The sequence below is a fragment of the Aythya ferina genome (genome assembly GCF_964211825.1).
Source record: "Aythya ferina genome assembly, chromosome: 1".
Lineage (NCBI taxonomy): Eukaryota > Metazoa > Chordata > Aves > Anseriformes > Anatidae > Aythya > Aythya ferina.
This window is the reverse complement of record NC_140296.1, coordinates 156,707,526-156,733,616: the sequence shown is the minus strand read 5'-3', so window position 1 is coordinate 156,733,616 and position 26,091 is coordinate 156,707,526. Positions and strand designations below refer to the sequence as shown.

At 33.6% G+C, this 26,091-nt stretch overlaps 1 protein-coding gene across 5 annotated transcripts in view; it reads left to right on the top strand.

Annotated features, from left to right (window-relative positions):
* The window catches only part of MGAT4C (MGAT4 family member C), a 391,395-nt gene that overhangs the window by 77,547 nt on the left and 287,757 nt on the right, over positions 1–26,091 (top strand). For all 5 annotated transcript variants that reach the window (XM_084507476.1, XM_084507474.1, XM_084507475.1 and 2 more), the window contains exon 2: positions 14,056–14,143. The gene's annotated coding sequence lies outside the window, so the exon portion shown is untranslated. The remainder of the gene's footprint in view (positions 1–14,055; positions 14,144–26,091) is intronic.

Sequence of the window (26,091 nt, the reverse complement as noted above, 5' to 3'; positions counted from 1 at the left end):
GACAGGTTAAGAAGACTCAGACTAGGTTTAAAACATTTCTGAAATAAAGTTGGTCTTTATTCTAAGGGAATAAGAGAGACAAATTTGTCATACAACTCTTGGCTGCACTTAATGCAGCACTGGTGAGTCCACCTTTTTATAACTACTTAGTCTAGATTCAAGTCTTTGAGATAGATCCTCCTCAATGGCTCAAGCCATTCAGTCTACAGAGTGGACTGCAAAAAAAAAGTAGGAAAGTGCCCTTAAAACACAATGACCTTTTCAGGACTCACAAGCTGATTTATTTCTTCCTCTTTCCCTTTTCCTATAATTCCAGCAGTAACCTAAACAAGTCTTCACCTTACTTTGTCCCTGATGACAGGTCATTGCTATACGTGAAATTGAGTATAGTCATCAGTACACAGCAAGTTGTCCTCTTCAATCTCTTCTCCAAACAGTTCACCAGAGAGAAGATCTGCAGAATAGTGAGCTGAATCCATGCACCATTCCTATATTGTTGCGGTCTGCAGCTTTGAATTTCTAACCTCTTGTAAAGGGGATAAAAATGGACAAATGTTCATCGTGTTTTGAAACATTTTCAGAGAGCCATTTCTCTCTGTCAGATGCATCTGATGGAGTAGCTCAGCCCTTGTCTGTTATTAAATACCTTCCACATCTGGGAACATGAAAAAGTACTTACTCCAAAGGAGTTGCAGAGCCTTTTATTGTTTTGTTTTGCTTTGTTTTGTTTTGTTTTGTTTTGTTTTGTTTGGAAGAAGTTTCATATAAGTAACAAGAATTTGGTGAAAACTCAACTCTTCTGGTTGTTTTGCCACCTTTTTGAACAAAATTCTGTTTCTACTTTCTCTGTTTTTACGTATATACTTATGTGTATATATTTTTACATTGTATATAATTACACTTAGGTCAAACCTTTAATTACTTTTACTTTTATCACATTAATAATAATAATAATAATTACACTTATTAATATGACCTTGATGAAAAGGTCATAAAAGAGTTATTTCCAGCAACATGAAAATATGAATAGTGCAATCTGTCTGTGTCTTGATTTTTCAAAGCCTACTAAAAAATTAAGGCAATCTCTGAGGATTTCAGAGGCTGAAAGTCACTCATCTAGTATATGCACTTACTCTTCTAAAACAGGAAGACTTGTGATATTATTCAGAACATGAAATTCAGAGATCTTCCAAATACTTTCATTATTTGCTTTGATAAATAGAATTTTCCTCTTGTCGTGTAATTTAAGGCATAAAAAAATAAGTAAATAAAATTTTTGTGTGATAATAATTTAATTATCATTGAGATCACACTTTACTTAGGAGTTAAGATGCAAACCCCATGGCCTTTAGCAACCTTATATCCTTACTTATGATTAACTTCTTTAATATCCTCAGAAATGCCACTAAACCTGCTCTGTTTTTGTGATGTCTTTTGTGATTTCTTAGTTATTGTTTTGCTAAATAGTTTTTGATCTATAATTGAGATTTACAAAAATAACCATTTAAGTTTTGTTTGTTTGTTTGATTATTCTATAATATAGTTTTCTAGGATGACAGAAAATTTTCAGCATGCTATTTCAGGGATCTATTTTCATTATATGCTAATGTTTATGCATAAAGCATCCTGATTACTTGTTGGATGACAATCAGCATGTCAGGTATATGCATAACTAACTTTCTTCTAAGGATATTTAAAATTCCTCATATGAAGAACCTCATACAAAAAGATCTCTCAAAGTAACTCAATGAATGTATTTATGTTTTTGGAGGCCTAAGTATTACTGTACCTCATTGATTTTTTTATTTTATTTTATTTTTTTTTCCTACTCTTTAAGGAGCTAAGTTTTGCTCATATATTAATTACTATAATAAAACTTTATAAGTGAATGAAACTTAATAAGACTTAGATACCGAGGCAGACAATAAATAAATAAATAAAAAGTTAGACATGGGAGACATAATGAAGCAGAGATTAAGAAACTTTTCTGAGCCAAGCTGTTTCGCAAGACTTCATAATTAATCAAATTAATTTGGTGTAAAATGTGTTGTACTGGTCCAGGACATTAATGTCAGCTATTCTAACTTTCATTCAATTGTTGCAGACATTTCTCTGAAGTTTTGAAAATTGATAGGGTTCTGTGGTGTTCCCTGTTCTGTGCTGTGTTTTGTTAGATGTATCATGATGAAACAGCCATGAATATGATGAAATACCATGAATAACTGCAGAAGTTTATTAAAAATGCTCATCATGGAGTCTTAAACTTCTTTCTACAGGCCTACAAAGCCTAGTTCCTCAGCAACTGGAGGGTGTAAAGAACACATGACTTGGCAGACTAAAACAATACTATTTGTGAGATATTGGTTCATACTCTCCTGCCTGAACCTTCCAGTCTTCTAAACCCCAGTCTTCAGGGTTTGGTGCCAGAGTAACTTGGCAACATCCGTATTGCTTAATTTGCTCCATGTTTTTGCTGAAGCCAATTATATAATGATGTTTTGTGATATCACTGACACATAAAGAAGATTGTAATAAAGTATATTAACAAAGTATATAATTACCTTAGGATCATGTATTTTCATAAAAATATGTATGTTTTACTAGAAAGTAGTAAAGTAAGTAAAGTAGTACATTTTAAATAAATTAAAAAAAAAAATCATTAATAAAGGGTATGTGAATATGGCTGAAACACCATCAATTAACTCACTTAAACTTAGCTGACTTTCAAGTAAAAGACAAATAAAATGTGTTCTTACATAGGCAGAGGATGATTGTAGCACAGAGGTTTTTCTGTCTGGGCATATTCATTTATTTATGTCACATACACAGGAATCAAAATGAAAATCTGAAATTCACAGATAGGAGACTGTCTACCCAATTTGTAAATTCTTAACTTTGTCTTAGTTATGTTCTTAATGCATATGAAGTGTAACACTTACTTTTAATGTTTATCGTGTCAAATGAAAAAATTTAGAGATAGGAAACTCATACTGCATTGCCAGTCTGCAGGAATGCCTTTCTTTAGCAATTTCTGGTTGAGGAAGGGATTTTGCTTTTATTTTTATGTTTGTATTTCAGTGAAGAATGTATTGTAAATACTCTTTTGAACTCCAAGCTAAGAAATGGGCCGTCTCCTTTAAAGTGTTTCTCTTTTTTAATACTTCTTAACTTCTTTGTGGAGTTTGATACTTTTTCTTGCAGCACCTTATGTGGTTTCTTAGACCAATCTTATATGAGATTTCACCCTAAGTAATATAAATGATCTAATAGCTAAAATTACCTCCCCTGAGAACCTTATCCCATAAACATAGTTAATTTGGAATAGAATTACACCATTAAAATTGTGTTACTTATCTCCTCTGTCCCTAGACAGACCTATCAAGTTAATGGTTTATTTATTTTCCTGTTAATTCCCCTTCCCCTTCCCCTTCCCCTTCCCCTTCCCCTTCCCCTTCCCCTTCCCCTTCCCCTTCCCCTTCCCCTTCCCCTTCCCCTTCCCCTTCCCCTTCCCCTTCCCCTTCCCCTTCCCCTTCCCCTTCCCCTTCCCCTTCCCCTTCCCCTTCCCCTTCCCCCTCCCCTTCCTCTTCCCCTTCCCATTCCCCTTCCCCTTCTCCTTCCTCTTCCCCTTCCCATTCCCCTTTCCCTTCTCCTTCCTCTTCCCCTTTCCCTTCAAAAAAAAAAGTTTCAAAAAAGTTGAATACAGTCTGAAACAAACAAACAAACAAACAAACAAAAACCTACCAGTATGATTTTTATTTCCTGTTTTGATTTGCATCTTTTCCTTATATGATCTTTCAATATAATTACATTATTTAATATAGCTAATCAAGAGTGAAGAATCTAAATAAATGTTTCTCTTTTGCTGGCTGGCAATTAGCTTTATGCCGGATATGTTAATATTTCTGATGCAACATGGACAATCTACTAACAATGCGGTGACCTTTTTCTTTCTTTATACAGCTGTCTTTCAGCAGTGCATCTCTAATGAGCATCTTGAGTTCCTGAGAGCCTCTATTAAAAAAGTATTGTCATTTCAGATGAGCATACAGATGGCTGAACTAGAGCTTTTGATATAAGAATACTTTTTATCAACCTTGCTCTCTGGGACCCATTAGGAAAGATTTTACATAGTATATCATTTAGAGAGCTTAAGATGTAGAAATGCTTTGAAATAAAGATAACACTGAACTTTAAGCTGAATTATAGGACCATCCCTTTGCATGTAAAGGTAACACCATATAAAGAGGTCACAAGCAAATAAATAATGTAGCTCTTTAGAGTGCTCAGAATGGATTAAATGTTCATGAAATGTGGACTGGGAAAGGAACTTACTTATTTCAGCCTGGAGTAAATTCAGTACAGGCTGAGATAAGACATCACTGTGCTTCTCTAAACCCTTTTATCTCAGCCACAAAAGAGAGAGAGTCCACCTATTCTTGGGGTGCTCAGGCTGCATAGGTATGCAAAAGTATTATAATTAAAGAGACTTTATTCTGAGGATTTCAGAAACCTTGAAGTAAGCCTCTTAGTCTTGTGAACTACATAAACAGATTTATACATTTGAGATAACCTATGTGAAAATCGGACAGTTTGGTGTTTTGATGCACAAATATCTATCTACAAGATTTAATAGGCTAAAGGAAGAGCTGTAAATAATTTGTAAAGAATTTGTAAAGAATTCAGAGAAGGATATTTGCCACTTTTTCATGTTTGTGTGCAGTCTGAAAGTATCTTCTCAAGGACAGAGAGGAGGACTGCATTTAGGAGTTCAAAATATAATGGAAACAGAATAGCCAAATGTGTCATAGCTTTCACAGTGGGAAGTTATGGATTAATTCTAAATACAAAGCTAGATATTTTGTCTGAGGAGATTTCATAAAACACCATTAAAAATAGATAAATAAATAAAGCTGACCTGTAACTGGGATAGAATGGAAGGTGTTTAAAAAGAAAAAATGGTAGGGACTACTGTACTACTGTATACGTGGCAAATGAGTAAGTGCTTGTGTTGTCTCTAATTTTTCCAGCAGTGTTTTGGGAGAAGGAGGAAAAAACACTGAGATGGGAATGGTGAAAGACAACTGATATTGGTCGTTCCTTAGAAACCTCACTTTAATGGGCCCATAATGGACATATTAGACTAAGCTATCTTTGTGGAAATAAATAAAGTTAAGCAGTTATGCTAGCAGGAGATAGTGTACAGTACAGACGAAAAAATGAAGAGTTGTACTGGGTCTGGCTGGGATGTTAACTTTCCCTGCAGCAACCCATACAGTGCTATGCTCTGCACTTGTAGCTACAACAGCAATGGTATCACACCAGTGTTGTGTCTGCTGCTGAGCAGTGCTGACAGAAAATCAGGACTATCTGTAACCCTTCTAGGGAGTGGGCAAAAAAGTGAGAAAGGAACATCACCCGGGCATCTGACCTAAACCAACCAAAATGATATTCCATACCATATGATGGCACAATCAGCAATAAACGGTGGAAAAAGGAAGAGGGGAGGGGTGGGCTCTCATTGCAAAAACATCTGTCCTCCCAAACACCAGCTATGTACGCTGAGGCCCTGCTTCAAGGACATGGTCAAGCATCGCTCATTTGTGGGAAGTAGAGAGTAATTTCTTTCCTCTGCATTTCCACACAGCCTTTACTTGTTGTTTTTTTGTTTGTTTGTTTGTTTTGTTTTGTTTTTTGTTTGTTTGTTTTTTCCCTTTCCCCCTCCCTTTTCCCCTTTCCTTTTTTTTTTTTTCCTTTAGTTAAATTGTTTAATTAGTAATAATTTTTCCTTAATAATTATTTTTTCCCTTTAATTAAATTATCCTTATCTCAACCCATGAGTTGTTCTTTCCTTTACTTCTTCCCCTCCTCTTCTAAGGAGGAGCAATGAGACAGTGGTTGTGGTGTTCAGCTGCCTAGCATGGTAAAACAACCACAAGAATCAAAGGTAAAATATGTGACTCCACATTAGTGAGTTATAAGCACTTTTATCACAAAACAAGTATAATTCAAGATTGTGAGACCTTGATATTTTCAGTTACATATTTTGAAAGCTAGTGCTCTCAAATTCTCTTATATCACGTATTTCTTACACACATACAATATTACTTATACATGAACAAACATGTTTGCACAAACTTATGTGAAACTTTTCTATTTTTTTTGGTAGCTAGAAAAGCTTACAACAAGCTTTTTCCTTTAACAGAGGTTTGACTGTTTATATTGTTGAGAAACGTTTACATGGGATGTGTTTTTGTCGTTGTTGTTGGTTTTTGCTTGTTTGTTTTTGTTTCCTAAAGGAACATGGCTGCATGAACTAGTTAATAACTTACAGTTAAATAACAGTTACATTACTGTTAAACAGTTAAATTACAGTTAAATAAAGTTAAATAACTTACACCCTCTCATAAAGTTTTTATACCTTAAAGCTTGGTATGCCTGCTTCTGCAACATGTTCTGGCACCAATCCATATGGCAGGAAGAACTGAAATCCTTTCAGAGGTTCCTGCTGCAAAGCTACATCTGAAAATTGGAAGTCCCATAATTTATTTATTTATTTATTTATTAAATCTAAACGAATGAGCAACTGAAAAATGCTAGGATACTTTTACCACAGGAAATCTGGGAGAAATGTGCTGCTTTATTCAATTTGAACCAAAATGAATTAATTCAAAAGAAATCTCAAAATTACTGGTAGATCGTAATGTTTTGTGTTTTATCTACACTGGCTAGGACTATCAGATTTATACTTCTCCTCCTCCCCTTGAGGAGAAGAGGCTATTTTTGACTATAATTTTATTAGATTAGTTTGACTGCTAATTAAAACTATTGAAACAGAGCTGAAAACTGTAGCTGTAAAATCCAAGTTGTATTTTCCAGTAGCAGGAACTGCCGATAGCTACTGACTCTATACCTATAAAAATCTGTTTCAATAGTTTCTAGGTTTGTTTCTCCATAGCTCTCACCTTATAATGTTCAGTATACAACTTTTAACATGAAGGTTAACAACTAAAAGGTTAGAAACAAATCTTTTTCATGCTTTTGACCCTAAAGTCAGCTCATTACCAAGTCACACTTTCATTCTTCTTCAGCTTTGTTCTCTCAAACAGTAACCATTTACAGTAACCTTTTAACATGATTTTTTTTTTCAGCTTGTGTGCCCTGTTAGAGAATGAAGGAGAATCCACCTTTCACATTACAGCATTCTGTGTCTCCTTGCAACTAAAGCTGTTAGCAAGAACCTGTTTGCTTAAACTTCTCTGACAGATGTTTCACATCAGAAGTATTATTTTTCCCCTCTAACTCTTAGAATATGAATATACATTAGAATCCATCACCAACGGTATAGTTTTCTGTCAGACCTGATGTGAAAAATTATGTAAGATTGTTTTTTATTACTATTATTTTTTGTTTGTTTGTTTGTTTCCTTGTCTATAGGTCTGAATGAACCAAAACAAATGGAGACATATATTTTTTCCCATAAGTTTTGACTGGTATATTACTATACTTTAAGTATATACACGAAAACCAGGTAGGAGAGCAATAGAAGTATGGTTTAAGATCAAAACACTAGATATATTGTAAGCTAATTTCATTTACGTATCTAGACTAGTCTTATGTATCTAGACTATAGTTCACTAAGACGTTTCACTTAAAATCATCCTAGAGCATAGTTTTTGAGGTATATATTGCATTCTAAGGTACAAAAAAGTTATGAGATCATGGTGATTTGAAGAGTTTTAATTATATATTTTTTAAACAATAAATAGGTTTGATTGCAATGTGATATTGTTAGTGATTGAAAAAATAGCTATGAAATTTCCACAAGAAACAAGACCTGAAATTTTTGTTGTATTTTGTTTGAAAATGTTCGTTGTTATAGTGATTTCTTTTAAGACCTGGATTTGACACAGTAGGTTTAATTTAAGTACAGTTAATTGTTGTGACTATGTATATACCATAAATATTGTCCTTTCTTTGGATGCTACAGATTTTTTACTTATTTTATTTATTTATTTATTTTACAGAAAGAGTTCATCCTGGGTAGTTTTGATTACATTATTTGGAGACTTGTATCTCATTATGTCAATGTGTAGTCTTAATAAAATCTGACTTTTCAGAGGTTACAAGCATTGCCAATAAAAGCAATTGTTTGTTTGGGTGAACTCTAATTTGTAAAACATAAGCCATATACTGGAATCATACACTGAATGACAAAATGTGTAATGAGTATAAGAGAAAATTGAGCTTTATTATAATTGTCAAACAAGCTGCAAGAGCCAATTTAGGCACAAGAGACACCACATGTCAGGAGGGTAGAAGGAGGTTGCACTAAAAAAAGAGTTCAATAGTGTAAATAGTATTATTATTCAATTCCTCTTCAGTTACTTTTTTTCCTTTTGCTGTTCCCTTCCCTTCCCTTCCCTTCCCTTCCCTTCCCTTCCCTTCCCTTCCCTTCCCTTCCCTTCCCTTCCCTTCCCTTCCCTTCCCTTCCCTTCCCTTCCCTTCCCTTCCCTTCCCTTCCCTTCCCTTCCCTTCCCTTCCCTTCCCTTCCCTTCCCTTCCCTTCCCTTCCCTTCCCTTCCCTTCTTTTTTTTTTTTTTTTGTCTCTTATTAGTCTTGGAGTTTTTCTTTCCTAATCAGTATGTCACTGTCTCTAACATTTTGTTAAAATCCCTTTCGTTAATTTTGTCTCATTTTAGTTGATGTCAAGAGTTTTATCTATATTTGCAAATTGGCTATGCAAATTCAGAGCTTAGTCATATTTTGCATGTGAATACTTATCAATACTTATGATGTTAGATTTTTATTTTACTGTTCCCCTTAGCATTTAATTTTAACAGATATCATTGAATGTCACAGTACATTATGCTTAACTCATAATGTTACCGTGAAATCTTGACATTTGGTAGGTTTTGCTTCGACACTGAAAGCATATGATTTTATAGAATTTCTAAAGCAACACATTTGTTTTCATTTATTAAATAAATGTTTATCAAATAGCTTTTCAAATGGAAGATAGTTACTACAATATATTTTAGTCAGTATTAATAACTGTGCCATAATCCTCTAAATTTCTGAAGCAGGTAGTTGGCAATCAGGTATAGTGGTCTTCTGATGAGCAGAGGTTCAGTGGTTCAAAGTTTTAACAAAATAAAATCTCTTGTAATGTGTACATATTACTGTTCTTCCTCTTTACTTTCTTGTTCTGTTCCAAATATCATTTAAAGAGTATCAACTAGTCTATTCCGAGATGCTCATTTGCTATTGGATAAATAGAAATTTTACATATATTATTGAACATTTGGACAGATATGACCAAATAGTCATAGTACAGCAATAGTAGAACTATCCTCTCTGCAGTATGGGCTAAGTTGCTGGAATTGTACACCCCTTGCATGAGAACACAGACTAGTAGGTGCTGCATCATGTATTTCCCTAACCATGTGTCGTGATAGAATAAACTCATTTCTATACACTCTAAATTGTCCCAAAATTCTTGTTCAGAGGCAGTTTAGATGCTTCCATTTTGGCTAATCCTTTTCTGCAGCTGTGGTGCATTTTGGTATTTTACAAGATATTGACAAGTCTGTTATTGAATAGTGAATAGCGCAATTCCAGCTTTAATACCGTTGAAGAAAGAAAATTTTTCATAACTTCAGTTGATCATAGAATTCTTTTGCATTTCAACTAACTTATCAAATCATAGAATCATTAATGTTGGAAAAGACCTCCAAGGTCATCTGGTCCAACCATCCCCCTACCATTAATACCACCCACTAAACCATGTCCCTGAGCACCATGTCCAATCTTTTCTTAAACACCCCCAAGGGTGGTGATGCCACCATCTCCCTGGGCAACTCATTCCAATGCCTGACTACTCTTCCTGAGAAGAATTGTCTCCTAATTTCCAACCTAAACCTCCCCTGGTGCAACTTGAGGCCATTCCCTCTAGTCCTATCACTCATTATCTGTGAGAAGAGGCCAACTCCCAGCTCCCCACAACTTCCTTTCAGGTAGCTGTAGGGTGCAAAAAGGTCTCCCCTGAGCCTCCTCTTCTCCAGACTAAACAACTCCAGATCCCTCAGCTGTTCCTCCTAAGATATCTATGTTCCAGACCCTTCACCAGCCTCATAGTCATTCTCTGGATATACTCCACGGCCTCAATGTCCTTCTTGTACTGAGGGGACCAAAAGTGAGTATTCAGGTGTGGCCTCACCAGAGTAGAGTACAGGGGGATGATCACCTCCATGGTCCTACTGGCTACACTATTCTTGATACAAGCCAGGATGTCATTGGCCTTCTTCGCCACCTGGACACACTGCCAGCTGATGTTCAGGTGTGCATCGACCAATACCCCCAGATAGCTTTTCCTCTGCACAACTTTCCAACCACTTTGCCACAAGCCTGTAGCATTGCATGTGTGGTTTTCTGACCTAATATTCCTAAAAATAATTCTAGCCAGTACACAGTGTTGATCCAATGTTTTCACAGACTTTTCTTTGACAGTCTTTGAACTTATCAGAATACTCATTTGCCTTACAATATTCAACTACAAAGACAAATTGAAGCACTAGGGTGATTTGCAGTGTTGTTTAGTTTGTCTGTTATAATTTCTGTATTTCTGACTTTCTTCAAGATATTATTGTGAGCATTTTTTTGGCCTTTAGTATATATAATTAATATTCTATATAATGTGAATTTCCAATGCATTTTTTTTCTTAAGTGTATCAAAAAGAAAATGTTTAAATTCTTTTAGTGGGAGATTCTACTCCAAAGAATATAGATTTATTTCTCCTAGAGTTTGAGAATTGAAATGGACACATAGACAGTATATGTAAATTGTCCTGTTGTAGATTATACAGGCATACATACATACATGTACATACAGAGAGAACTTGCCCTGTTATGGCAAGTTCTGATTTTAATACAACTTTTTCAGTTGTATTAATTAGTTGTATTAATTCAGGGCAGAATTATTGTTTTATTGCACTTATAAATCTTTATATGAAATAAAACCTATTGCTTAAGGGGGAAATGTTTCCTTTATAGATAAGGCAACATAGATGTACATAATTCTGTACAGTGAGATTTCTGGGAATGCTTCTGTCTGTTATGTGCAGTGGATAAGTCATTAGCCACAACAAGTGACAAGAACCAGGAAGAGCTCAATTTCTAATCTGAAATTTTTTCTCATCTCATGAATTTCTGTTTAGATCCTGAATCTGTGAGAAATCCTAATTCAAACTACTTCAAACACTCCAGATTTATAGATTATCTCTTCATATTCTTATATAAGCTTTGAGATATTTTTCCTAATGATGTCTCTTCTGCTATGATGAACAAAAATCTAGTGAACTCTTTTGCAGAGAATAGGATAGACTATAGTACTAGACCATTGAGTAAGTTTTGTTATATCATTACCCAAATTGGTTTTTATTTTACTGGTAAGTTTTTGGCTCATAAAACTATTTCTATGTAAGTGCAATTTGATTGTGTATTTCCTTTGAAAATTTTAAACAAATATTTTTGATATAAATATGGAAATATAATTTTCTATTGAAAATTAATGTATTTCAGCATAAAGAGTTGCAAAAAGGAAAATGAAAATTATATGTATCCTATCACCAGAGGTCACAGTTTAAGCTAAAAAAAAAAAAAAAAAATCAGCTACAATTTTTGCTTGATTTAAGCCAATACAGAATAAGTACTTTTCTGCCTGAATGGCATGTCATCTCCTGGAAAGTTGAACTTTAATGTATTATGCCCTCATTTTTCATCCCTCGTTTCATTTCAATCAATATAGTTTTCAGACTCTGTAGGGTAGCAAAGATCTACTATAAGGAAGATTGTGATGGTTCTTTATGGTATATATCTATATGGTTCACATGATGTGTTTAGCTTCAGAAACCCATTTTTTAGTGGAAAGGCAACTACTAATATATAAGAAACAATGAAAAGCAGCTTATTCCACACCTTTTGATAATTCTTTGAACATCTGAGTCCTTCTTCACAATAAAACAGTATTCTCCCCCCTGCCAATAAAATTGTAATTTTATTTCTATTTTTGGAAACAAGCAAACAAAAACAACAAGAAGAAAAGAGTTATTTGCCAAGATATAGTCTATTTGCATGGATAATAATACTGCTCTACCGGTTTTAACAATAGTACCATTTTGTATTTAAAATCTTTTACAGAAGACTTGAGATTGACAAGTATCCACTAATATTAATTGAAATTCAGTGGAATGCTTTGGTCCCTAGAAAGCTTGTTTGTTTGTTTGTTTGTTTGTTTATCTTGTTTTGTTTGTTTTCTTTAAACTTAACAGAATTTGTACATTTTTGTGATGTCTTTGACTTCTAACTACATCATATTTTTTCTTACCTGAAAGAATGGATGTCAGCTTCATTATTCATGTGCAAAGTAATTGACACTGTTCTGCATAATGTCCTTGCCTCCAAATTGAAGAGACTTAGATTTAATATCACTGGATAAGGAATGGGCTGGATGGTCATACTGAAAGAGTTGTGGCCAATGACTTAAGGTCCAGGTGGAGACCAGTGACAACTGGTGTTCTTCAGGTGTCGCTATTGGTTCCACCACTATTTAACATCTTTGTCAGTGATGTGGACAATGGGATTGAGTGTACCATCAGCAAGTTTGCCAACAACACCAAGTTGAGTGGTGGAATTGCCATACTGGAGGGAAAGGATACCGTCCAGAAGGCTCTTGACAGACTCAAGAGGTGGGCCAGTGCAACCATGAATGAAGCAGTTCAACACAATGAAGCAGCTCAACAAGGCCAAGTGCAAGTTTCTAAACCTGGGTCAGGACAATCCCAAACATGTTTACAGACTGGGCAATGAGTGGATTGATAGCAGCCCTGCAGAAAAGGGCTGGGGGATATTGTTGGATTAAAAGATCAACATGAGCCAGCAATGTGTGCTTGTAACCTGGGAAACCAACCATATCCTGTGCTGCAAAATAAGTGTAGCTAGCAGATTGAGAGAGGTGATTCTCTCCCTCTACTCCACTCCTGAGACCCCATCTGGAGTACTACACTCAGATTCAGGGCCTGCAGAATAAGAAACACATGGACCTGTCCAGAGGAAGGCAACTGAAGCACTGTCCAGAGGAATGCAACAGAAAAGGTCAAAGGGCTGGAACACTTGTCCTACAAAGAAAGGCTGAGAGAGATGAGGTTATTTAGTCTAGAGAAGAGGAATCTCCAGAGAGACCTTATCAGCCTTCAAGTACTTAAAGGGGACCTACATGAAAGCTGGGCAGGGACTCTTTGTCACGGACTGTAGACTTAAGACAAAGGTTAATGGCTTTAAAATGAAAGAGGGAAGACTTAAATTAGATTTTAGGAAGAAATTCTTTACTCAGAGTGGTGAGGCACTGGAACACGTTGCCCAGAGAGGATGTAGATGTAGATATAGATCCCTGGAAGTGTTTAAGGGAGCAACCTGGTCTAGTGGAAGGTGTCCCTGCCCATGGCAGGGGGTTTGGAACTAAATCATCTTTAAGGTCCCTTGCAACCCTTGCAACCATTCTATGATTCTGTGGTTCTATGCATGATTCAGTATTGAAGATATTGAATAGTACTGGCCCCACTACTGACCCTTGTGGTATGCTGCTTAAAAGTATTTGTGGCCTAGACTACTAACACTCTTCAACATGTAAATGAGAAGAAAAATATTATGCAGTGATGGATCTGCACAATTCTACTTTGGACAAAGTATACTTCAAGTTTTTCTTACACTTTTACAGTTTTAAACTTTCTAGATATATGGAAATGGCACTGCTCCACTGAAACAATCAAACAATTCTAGAATGTTTGTTTACTCTCCGCAAATTTTTATTCCCAATAATTCACAGTGTTTGTATCAACCTGTGTTAACACTAGAGAACAGCATGCTAAACTGATCTGTTTTTTGTTATTTTATACACAATAAAATGACCTTGTTTGGTGAGCCACTGTATAGAAAGTGAGAGAAAATAAATTATTCTGAAAGATTTACATGTATTTCATTTTTGTCTGCTGTTTATTTCTAGAGGAACAGCTGTATCTTGAACCTCATTACGTGGCCTTGATACAGTAACCACCTCTTCAGATGACTGTTAGATTTGGCAAAGTTAACAGGTAAGTGAAATTTTAAGCATTAATCAGTTTTAGAAAATGAAAACCTCTGTGTTTAGCAGGTGACATTATTATTATGCATTAAAACATCTAAAACCTGCAAGGGGAGAGTATATTTTAAATCTATTTTAAAACATATGCAGTAGTTTAACTTGTTTGTGGTAATTTCTAAGCTGTGATTTTTTATTTTTTCCAAAACCTTTTTTTTTTTTTTTTTTTCTGTTTATGTCTTTGGATCAGTAAAAGAAGAATCCAAGTTTTCAAATGTATTAGATGCCAATGAATATTGGGGTGCCCCCAACTCTAAGAAAATTGCTTCATAAGGTGGATATATCCCTCCTGTGATGTATTTATTTATATTTTTTAAGCAGAAAACAAAGATTGGGCAAGCTTAATACAAATAATCAAATGAAATGGAAAGAGTTAAATGAGTGTAAGGCTGAGAAAGCAATTATGTCAGGGTTTAGCGTAATTTAATTTAGGTGAAGCTGGTTACCTTAGTATTAGTTATTTTAAGAAGTCTTGTTATTGTATGTATGTATTGTATTGAGTATGCAGTATTAATTATTTTAAGAATACTTTTTTCTGTTGTGGGTCTGTATACTTGTGTTTAAAAACACTTTAAAAACATTCCTCATCATTATACAGAATTCCCAAATCCCCTTGATAGAAACTGCTTCTATGATTATGTGAAAAATGTTGAGTGACACATAAAATATTAAGTGTTTTTAAAATACTGTTTCTAAACCTATGTCAGCTGTTATTTGCAAAGGATTTTATCATAATGTTTTGAAGCAAAACTATTTTCCCTAAATGCTGTATCAACATTATGAACATGCTCCATCTGCTACTATTCTTTAGATTGACTTTTCTATGCCATTAATAATTAAATTTTACTTGAAAATATTTTTCTACTAACACACAGGAATATCAGAAATCTATTTTGTTCTCTTTATCTTTCTGTTAACCTCTCTTCTAGTATTATTCTCATTTCGTATTTGATTAAATATCTCCTGCCAATTATTTTCCTTATTGACACAGAAAAATCCAATTTCAATCACAACATTAGTAAAATCAATTGTTGAAAATTTTGTGAAAAGTAATCTCTCTTGTAGATACTTGAAGTTATAAAAGTGTTTTTATTTTCTGACATATCGTGGCCCTTCCATCACATTTATAAAATAGATTCACATGAGAAACCTTGCCAATTTCTTGAAAGCATGCAAATCTGTTGAATAATGACTTTAGAGATAGGATGCATCCATTCTGAGCAATCAAAGGTTTAAAAAATAAAAATAAAAAATTGCTACTATCTGAATATCATAAGCACACTAAAACTTATCACAATGAAAGACTAAAACCTGGAATTTAAAAAAGTACTAATTGTGCATTAATGTTAGTGTCAATAAAGTGATAGTGGAGAAAAGTGTCCAGATAAAACAGATGTATCACCACTGCTTCACCAAACAATTAAGGATTTGGAAAAAAAGACCTAATTTTATGATGCTGTGTTTTTGTATGTTGTTGTTATTGTTGTTTGTCTAGGTAGAAAACAAGCATTTATTTAGTGTTAATAGTAATAGATATTATCATTAGTTTTGCCACCACTATTATATTGTGACAATATAGGTGATTTTTTCCTTTTTTTTTTTTTTTCTTTTAATGAGGTAATAGAAATGTTTCTATTCCATGTTCCTTTTCCAAACTTTTGCACTCCAAGAGTAACATCTCATTTTTCAGATAACATAGCTTAAAAATGAATTGTTAAAATTTTTAGTTGAATTTACTTTCAACAATAGTTGTCTTAAATAAGTTGCTGTTAGCAATCTGCTATGTGCATTTTTTTTTTTCTAGGACAATGAATTTCTCTTATACTTTACTTATTGTTACTCTATGAATAAAAACTAATAATTATAACTCAATAGATAAAACAATTTTCCTGGGGAAAAAAATGTTAAAAAAATGAAATATTTTGGAAATAATGGTCTTATTGGACAGGAATGTATTTTTCAGGTGGTGATTTGAATTTCACCATTCAGTCTTTGCGCACGACAAAAGCTAATTTCAATTCATGCCTTCTCGGGTCACAAGAAGAAAAAATGACAATATAAGTCTTTCTGTTCAAATCATACAGTTTTCCTAGTCTCTGACTACATATTATCTGTTTTAATTTTCTGCTTGTATTGTATTGCACTGTATTTCAAATAAAAATGGTATTTTATGGTGTATCTGATCTAACTATAAATTTATCTTCTTGTTGTTTTTGAGCTTGGGAGCTAAATCTTTAACAAAGTGGATTTGGCATATGAAATCACTTTCTGGTCTCTATTTCAATGGGCTTATCGAATAGTTGCTAGTAAAATCACTAATACCTATATCCACGTAATATTGCAGAGAGAAAAATACACAAAGAGAAAATGTACAACATATTTTACTTGATTGGTTATAAACTCCCTGATGAATTACAGGAGTTGAAAATAGTGTTTCTTGATGTATTTTAGGAATAAATCCTTTATTTAAATGCTTGATTAAAATGCAGATGAACATCATAAACTATTGTAATTTGAAAAGGTTCATCTCCTGATGCAATATCGCTTCCATCTGCTTTAGGTGTAAAGCTTGGAGCAAATGTGTTACAGCTATTGAATCCAATTTGGATTCAGATGCAATCCCCCAACCTAAAAGATCCTATGTGAATAAAATTCCATTTTATTACATCTAAAATTTCAGTTGAGTCAAAAAATCCCACAATATTATAATGAAATTATTAATAATGAAAAATGGTGGAACTGCTAGTTCTAATCTGCATAAGAACAAATGGAAAATCTGAATGACTCTGAGGATAGAATCAAATCTCATATCTCAAATCTTAAAATTCTTATAATGCTAATTCAGTGATTTTTAGATATTTTGTGGTTTGCCTAATACATAATGAGCATTATAACAAACCAGAAATCTGTGCAGGCACTTATTTCTCTGTGCTTTGCAGATCATCTCTGGATTTGGTCGACTGCTGGCTAAGGTCTCATATTATGGAATTGCATTACAGGACTTGTTTAGGGAAGGGATCCCAATTTCTTCTATCTTTGCACACTATTGTTCATCTGTAAAGACCTAAAAGTAGCTTTGTATATACTTCATAACATCAGAAACATAGTTAAATGTGAACTTTTGCATACATATACTTAAAAATTAGTAGGGAGGCACAATTTTCTTAGGCTAATGGTCATTAGTCTAGAGGCTGGAAGGTGAAGAGTTATGTTCTTAAAAGTATGTGAGAAAGGAAAATATTGTCAAAAAGGTAATTTCCCATTTATAATTATATATTTGTAATTGACAAGAACAAAAACTGCCCTTTTTGTAAAATATTGTAAACAGTTTGTACAAAACAGTCTTCTTTGAAAGCTGGCATGGAAGGCAGTGGTTTGAATTTGAGAAATTAAGCTCAGTAATTTAGTGGTAGGAAAGTGTAGACAATGAAGAGAAAAAAATATATATAACACTCAGCTTGCAAAGAACAGTATTAGTTTGCGAAACGGTTACCTGTCAACAGTAGCTTTCTTCATGACTTTTTTTTATTGAAAAAAAGTCATTGGATATTCCGTTCACTCTCTTTTCAGTTGATGTTTTGATAGCCTGAATGTCACTCTGTTTTAAACTGATTTCCCCAAAGTTTAAAGGAACATCTAAATGAATCTATATCTTCAGGAATATTTTTTTTCCTTTGATTCCTGGAGTTTTAAGTCATGCTTGAGTCCTGAGCAAGAACTCTTCAGGCTATAGCACTATAGTCTTGCACACTAGAATGTCATATCTTGGGTGGTTGGATTGAAAAGATAATTAACATGTAAAACCTGAAGTAAATGCAGACAGTAACAGAAATATTCTCAAGTGTAAAAGAAATGAAAGAATAAGTATTTTATAATCTTAATCTTTCAGAGTGAGTATGTGTACTTCTTACAGATATTTTCATTGTAGAAAGTTATTAAATACTCTCTAAGAGCAGAAAACATCTACACAGAAGAAAAATATACAAAGATCTACTAATAGTGATTGAAGTAAAAACTATATATGAAGACGTATTTTGTACAAACCTACATAAAGTAGAATAAATGACTTCTACATCTATACTGAAAATGATGATACTTTGGCTACTGTAGCTACTTTATGCCTGACCTACTAAGAGTAGACTTGAGTCTACTCTTGAGTACTCGAGTGCTTTTCTTACTGTTTAGAGGGGATTCTTTTAGGGAATTTAGGGATTTTTTTTTCAACCTTTAAGAAATAAAGTGTAAGTCTTTGCATAGTTACAGTTTACATCATATTTATTTGTGTTTTCTTGTTGTTTTTTGTTTTGCTTTGATTGACATTTTTGTATTAACAGGACCAAGCACAGAATAAAAATATTCTTTCATACTTTCTGAAAGAAAAAAAAAAAGAAAAGGAAAAAAAAAAAAAAAAACACAAAAAGAAACAAAAACATTTCTCAACAAAGGAAAATAATCTTCTGTTCTTGAGACTAAAGATAAATTGTATTGGTTACATTTTTGAAAGTCAACATTTACCAACCATATCAACCAAATATAATATAAGAACATCTCCAGTTGTTGGTATGTGTAGTGAAATTCTCATAATACAGGGAATTGTCCAAACTAGTTCAGAATTAGCCAAAATTGTTAGAATGAAAAAATTTAACAGAATTCTCTTGACCTTTCCATATACTGTCTTATTTGAAACTATCAAGTTTTAAAATTAAAAACAACTATAACAGATAAAATGAGTCATTTATGTAAATTAATTCTGTTTTACTCATTTTATAGATGGATCTTAGAAGAGCCAAGGGCTATTTCTGGAACTTGTCATGCATATTCTTATCACCCTAATACTCTTTGGAAATACATTAATTCAGTCTCACTAGAGCACAAGAAGTAAGATGGAGAGCATGTTGACTATGAATTGATTGAAATGTAGGAAAGCAAGTATACTGTCATATTGGGCTAACTTGGCAAGGTTTTGATAGTGAAGTGAGCAGACAGGAGATGGAGGAGGGGAGTGCTGTAGCTGTGGTCTTTGTGAGAAGAGCCCAGAATCTGCTCCATGTCAGATAAGAGCCAGTTCCAGGTGGCTCCAAAAGGGACCCACCACTGGCCAAGAAACAAGCCAATGAGTGATGGAAAGAAAAAAAAAAAAGAAAAAGAAAAAAAAATGTGCTGTGCCACAGCATCTAGGAGAGAGAGGGGTGAGAAAATGTAGAGAGAAAGGCACCAAGGTCAGTTGCAGAAGGAGGGCAGGAGATGTCCCAGGTGCTGGAGCAGAAGTTCCCCTGCAGCCTGTGAAAAGGTGGAGCAGGCTGTCCCCCTGAAGAAGCCTATGGGTCCCACATGGAGCAGATTCTCCATGCTGAAGACCATGGAGGAGCCCCCAGTGGAGCAGGTGGATATGGAGGAGGCTGTGGTCTGGAAGAGGCTGTGGCCCAAGGAGAGCTCCCGCAAAAGCAGGCCCCGGGCTGGAGCTGCAGTCCATGGAGAACAAACCACACAGGAGTAGGAGGCCTGGTGGGAGCTGTCACCTGTGGGGAAACTGCTGGAGCAATCCAATCATGAGGGATGGATCCCATGGTACAGACCTATATAGGAACATAGCTATGTGTCAGTGTGAGACCACCACAACTGTTCAGATAATCTGTGTTAACTATCTGAAAAAAGTCAGTTTGAAGCAGTGTGCTACATGCTAAATGTAGTCCATGCTATCATTCCGTCTATAAGAGAACCTATTCTTGTTCCTAATGAGTACATCAATGCAGCGAGATAAATTAATATCAAAATTATGTCAAGTTGTTCCTTGCCATGTCACCTTTTCTTTTGATGGTGACTTATTGTCTCTAAAGTGTGTAGTCTCAACTTCAGAATCAAAAATTTCTGCCTTTGTGGTAAAGAATGCTGAAAATTGCATAACTACAAATACACACTTAAATGGTTTGGGGGGAGGGGAGAATAACCCCAAACTTCTTGGTTGGGTTGCTTGAAGAGGTTAGTCTTCAGCAGGAAGTGAAATAAGTAGGATCAAAGTCAAGGAAATGGACATTTGTCTCTACAATATATCTTGTATAAGAGCATGGAATTGTTTGGGATACATATTTATGTCTGATATATAAATGGCAAATTTATAAATGGCAAATTTGGTAATAAAGTTTCTTCAGGATGTTCAGTTGTTTCATATACTAACAGTTCAGATGCATTTAAAAATAAGTTGGAGGACCAAGCAGTTAAAGAGAATTGTGAGCAATTCTTTACACATAGAGGAGTGTTGTTCTTAAGTTTAAGAGTGTTGCTTAAATTGCTTTCTGTGCATCATCAAAGTACGGAATAGTAAAAATATTATCACAGAATCACAGAATCACAGAATTTCCTAGGTTGGAAGAGACCTCAAGGTCATCGAGTCCAACCTCCAACCTAACGCTAACAGCCCTCCACTAAACCATATCCCTAAGCTCTACATCTAAACGTCTTTTGAAGACTTCCAGGGATACAGAATCACAGAATTATGTCACTCTGAATATCAGATATCAACTAAAAAGATTTGGTATCTGGTCATATCTGGTGTATTATGCACTACAGACATGTTGCATGTCTGCCTCCTGAAAGCTCAGTTCTTGGCCTTTGAAACAATGAAGAAATGAACAATGGCTTAACATAAATGACAGAATGTGAAGGTGTCAGTTTCTGAGGATTGGCAGGGCAAAACACTGGTGCCAGAAGGGCATGCATACAAACTGTAATAACATTGTAATGTTCTGAAGTTCTCAAAGTTAAGAGCAACAAAAAATTCACACTATGATCAAACATTCTTGATAAATTAGGATAGAAAGCATGTTACATTTTTTTTCCCCTTTAAAAGATGGAAAAATGAGTAGGACTGTTAATTTCTGGGACTATGAGGAAATAACATGATCTTCTAAGCCATTAAATATTGGCTTAGATTATTGGCTTATTAACTATATATGAATGAAAATTTGCAGTGTCTGTACAATTAAGTTAATAGATGACATAATGTGATAGAAATTACAAAGAAAGAGTGAAATGTAATGGGCAATTTGTAACTGAATAGTTTCTGATATATTAGGAGGACTATGGCCTACATAACAATGTTTACCAAATTCTGAATGTGGTAAAATAACTGCCAACATCATTGACTAATAGCATTTTTTTCAGCTTTCTAATCTGATCAATAAATAATTTTTCTTCAATTTGCATCTTGACAAGTTCTTCAAATTTTGCTTCTTTGTTCTGTCTGAATACCTCTATCATTTATTATTATTATTATTATTAAACATTCTATGAATGTTATTGTTGGCTGTGTACTCTCAGGTACTGAAAAGCAAACTATAATTGTGTGGGACTGTCTATTTCCTAGTTCGTTGTGGAGTAGTACAAAGAGGAAAAATGAAGGTTCAATAGATTTTATTAGGAAAGAGGTAACTTTCAGATAATTATAAGGTAATCCTTGCCTGCTGAAGAGCTGGGAACTTTCCTGTTGATGCATGAGAGGTTTCAAAATATAAGAATAAAATAATTTTGTTTCTGAGAGGTTTGACAATATGTAAGAATAAAATAATTTGTTTTCTCATAGCAAAGAAGATGACCCTTTAAAGAGCTAAAATACTTTTTTTTTTTTTAATTCTCATGTTTTTCTTTTTAATTTGTTTCTTAGCTTTTTACTTTCTCTTGACCAGTACCAGCAGTTGCTATAAATTGCTATATAATAGCTATAAAATATTTTTTTCTCCTGATTTTAGTATATTTCAATTGAAAAATTTCATTAATCTGTATATATATATACATATACATACATATGTATGTACATATATATACATACATATACATATACATATATGTATGTATATATATGTGTGTATATAATATGTGTATATATATGTGTATATAATATAATATGTGTGTATATATATATATACACACATACATAATTGTATGTATATATATATATGAAAAAATGACATAAATATATGGAAATAAATATTCTTGGTTGCAGAGGGGTCACATAACTGAGTTAATCTAACAACTCACTGCTGTCAGCACAAAGTTACCAGTCCTTTTCCCTTCCTTTTTTCTTGTATTCTGAGCTGCATTTGACTTCTAGCTCTATTGCACCACATTGTTCTCATTTGACCGCTTCATGAATTAATTTCACTTAGTAAGTGAATAATTTTCTACATAGTTACTTATCTGAATCATACCTCAGAGGTTTCCCACTAATGAGGTGGGGGGTATCTCCATGTGGGAGGACTGAAGGAAGAAGAAGGCAAACGGAATAGGAAAGAATTGCTCTTTTTGCAACAGCCATCATATTTTTAATATTTTTAACCACAGAGATATTTTTTGCTAATTAATTACCAAAAAAACATAGTTTGATTTAAAACTTAAATGACCTTTAACTTTCATGAAAACTCCAGCCATTAGAAAGTTCTAAGTACAATTTACATTTTAAATAGTTTAATTGTTCTATTGTTCATGTTAGGATTGTTTATACAAAAATAATTTTACATTAACTTAGCTGTTTCAGTTCTTCTAGTAATGAGTATATTTCTTCAGCTGCCATGGAAACACATTACTGGTTCAGAATACCAAATTGTAGATTCATTAGTTCTCCAGATTAAAATAATAATAATAATAAATTACTAGATCGTTCGGTATTACACAAGGATTATACCAATGCTTTGTTGATTTGAATGTTTACTGCAAAGTCTAAAATCATAGAATCATGTAGATTGGAAAAAACGTACATGATCACCTAATCCAATCTTTAACTTAGCACTGCCAAGTTAAAAACAACATTATGTAATTTGTTTCATAATTAGCTGTTGCTTCACAGTCCTTCAATTGCCTACATGATCATTTCTATTTATTTTTATCAAGATATTTTGTTGACAACAAAACGTGTAAAGTGGAGACATTAACAGCTCCACAGCTGAATGTTACTCTGACTTATTAAAAATAAAGGTCATTAGCATTTTGTGATTTCAAAGTACCTGTAGGATCGGAGTTACAAGAATTCTCATTATTATTATTACTTAAATAGAAATTAATGTTTAATAGTAATACTTATTTAGTAAGTTATTACCAAATCTCATTTTGTAATCTGTCAGATCTTAAAAATGTGTTGTGCTTATATTGCCTATTTAATATTACTGAAGTTCTTCCTAAGTTTCTAAATGATTGTAACTTCTGAAATACTTATTTACTTTATACTTAGTTTCAAAAAGGACAAAAATATATTTTTAAGACAAAGCAATGAATCATTGAAATCTGCATAATTTTTCAATAGTTGATAAAACTGAAAGCTACTTATGTAATTCATTTTAATAAATATAATGTTCTAGCATTGTAAGCAATGTGTCAGCAGAGAAAGCTATAAGAGAAAAAACAATGTTAGGTTATTGAAATCTTTGGTATTAATTTATACATGATGTTTTCAATATGCTTTTCTAGCTTGAAATAATTTTCTTTTGAAGTCACTGAGCTTCTTAGTTTTGAAATATCATCTTACATATAAAACAATAAAGTTTAATAATGTGACATAAAAATCAGGCCTCCAAATGCAATGCTTGCAATATTTGAAGTTGCAAACATTTCAACTTGATTAGAGAATGAATTGTAATTTAAAACAAACAAACAAACTACAAAACAAAAAATCTGTGAAATGAACTCTGTAGAACCCACAAAACTTCTACACTGACCAGCAGCTAGTTGGGTTTAATGAATTGTGGCTGCTATGTTTTCTTAAAGCCAGAGGTGGTAATTTCTGGTGCTGTTCAACTGAATTATATTGGCTATTGTCTTTTTTCCAAGATACTTAGGAAGAGCTAGCTATTAACTGTGCCTTTTTATTTCTTTAGATTTTATTTAATGCTTGTTCTTTTAAGGTTAGACTGGTTTCACAAATACTTTAACATTATAAGATTACAAGATTTAGTCTTCTATACTACTTCTGTACCACCTTCTATACCACCCTCTAGCAGTTACACACAGAAGCAGAAGCTCTCAGAGATGCTTTAGGAGCTAATGTAACAAGCTTACTACCTAAAGCCAGGATTATCTGTAACATCTGTCATTAAAATATCATTTTTATCTAATCTGTTCTTAGACTGACTGTTGGAATGCTTCAGCATCCTTGTTCTTGGTACTTTAAAAAATATATATTATTATTATTTTCATTTTCATTTTCTGAATCTTTTTTCATTTTAAATGAAGCATGTTTGTGTTCATTTTACTAATACCACTCATAAAGAAAGCTAGTTTTCCTTTTCTCCTTGACCTATCATAGAATCATAGAATGGCTTGGGTTGGAAGGGACCTCAAATATCATCTAGTTTCAATCCCTCTGCCCACTAGATTAGATTGCCCTATGATGTGTTGGAAAACTATTTTATTTTCTCTCAGTCTTCTGCATAGAGAGATAGACAGGGTAGTTTTGCATCACAGGACCTGTAGATGAAAGCTTTATTAATGCTTGTTACTTTTATCTAACCTTTATTTATTTAGCTCACATGCTTTTAGAAGGCAGTTCCCAAAACTGGTCTTAACACTCTAGTGATTGTTATTTCCAGTCACAGCCAGAGTTTATGGCTTTATGGGATTTCATGGTTTTGTTCCTGTTCATACACCTCTACATTGTCTTCAAAAATCACTTTGCAAAGAATGTAAGTGATTGCCCAACCTGTATCTGTTCTGTTGATTATTTTTGCACTAAGTACTTACATAATTTGTGTGTAAGTGCATCTCTAGTGGTTTTCTGTCTTTCTGGACCTATTCTGCAATATCTTGAGGTAATTTTTGTTTGTCTTAGAGTATGTTTATTGTTCTCCAAAGTTTTGAGCTATCTGGAAACTGAATTTCCTTTACATTATACAGTTAATTTATTAAACTATTTAACAGCAATAGTTTTACAACAAACAGTTGTAGAGCTCCGCTTGACATTCTGCTCCATTTCAAGAGAGCTCTTGTCAATGTATATTGTGTCACCAAGCTCTACTTAACAAGAACACCACCAATACCTGCATGTTCATTTTAAATCTGCTATTTTTCTACCATCTTAATACTAATTGTTTCTTGTAAGGGACCCTTGGCTTGTAGAGTTAGAACCCCAGTGCTTACAGTGCAGCAGCCTTCATGTCACTACACAGGGGAGTGAGCAGAACACTTTGCTTGACTCTTAGGTCCAATCTGTAGTCTTAGATGTTTAAGTTTTGATGTGAATTTGAAATGTGTTCAGTCAATCTAGATTATAAATAAGCATGACATTTACTAATTCTCTATTGATAACTAATAAGTTAAGCAGTGTTGGGAAGAAAAACTCTAATCTTTCTAAAAGATGTTATATTGCAGCTTCTTAATTCAATTGGATCACATGGAAATTGTTAGGTTAAACCAATTGATGAAGCCCCATTATCTGTTGCTTCTTCTGAAATAATCTGAGCTCATGGCTATAAAACAAACAAAAAAATGTTCTTTTTTTTTTTTTTTTTTTTTTTTTTGTGATAGCTGGACTAATTTTGCTAGGAGAATAAAGCCAAATATTTGATTAATGAAGACAAAATAATGTTTTCAAATACGGAACGAGAGTGTTAAAGTATTACTTATATTTCAGTTACAATGCATCTATCTCTAAAATTTATTCTAGAATTTATTCTAACTTTCAAAGGACATGCTTAACTCTATTGCTTTTAAATGAAAGAGTATTTATTGTTTCTTACCTTTAGTTTTCTGTATTTAGGTAAATAATAATGCTTGTGTCAATCATAGTGAAGCAATCTCGTTTTCCATTGGCATGTAGTTGAGACTTGCATAAATGAAAGTACATTCTTAAGCCATCTTTTAGAATGTGCTGTAAACAGTTTGTCTACCTGAAGTTGTACAATAATACAAAAATAGGGA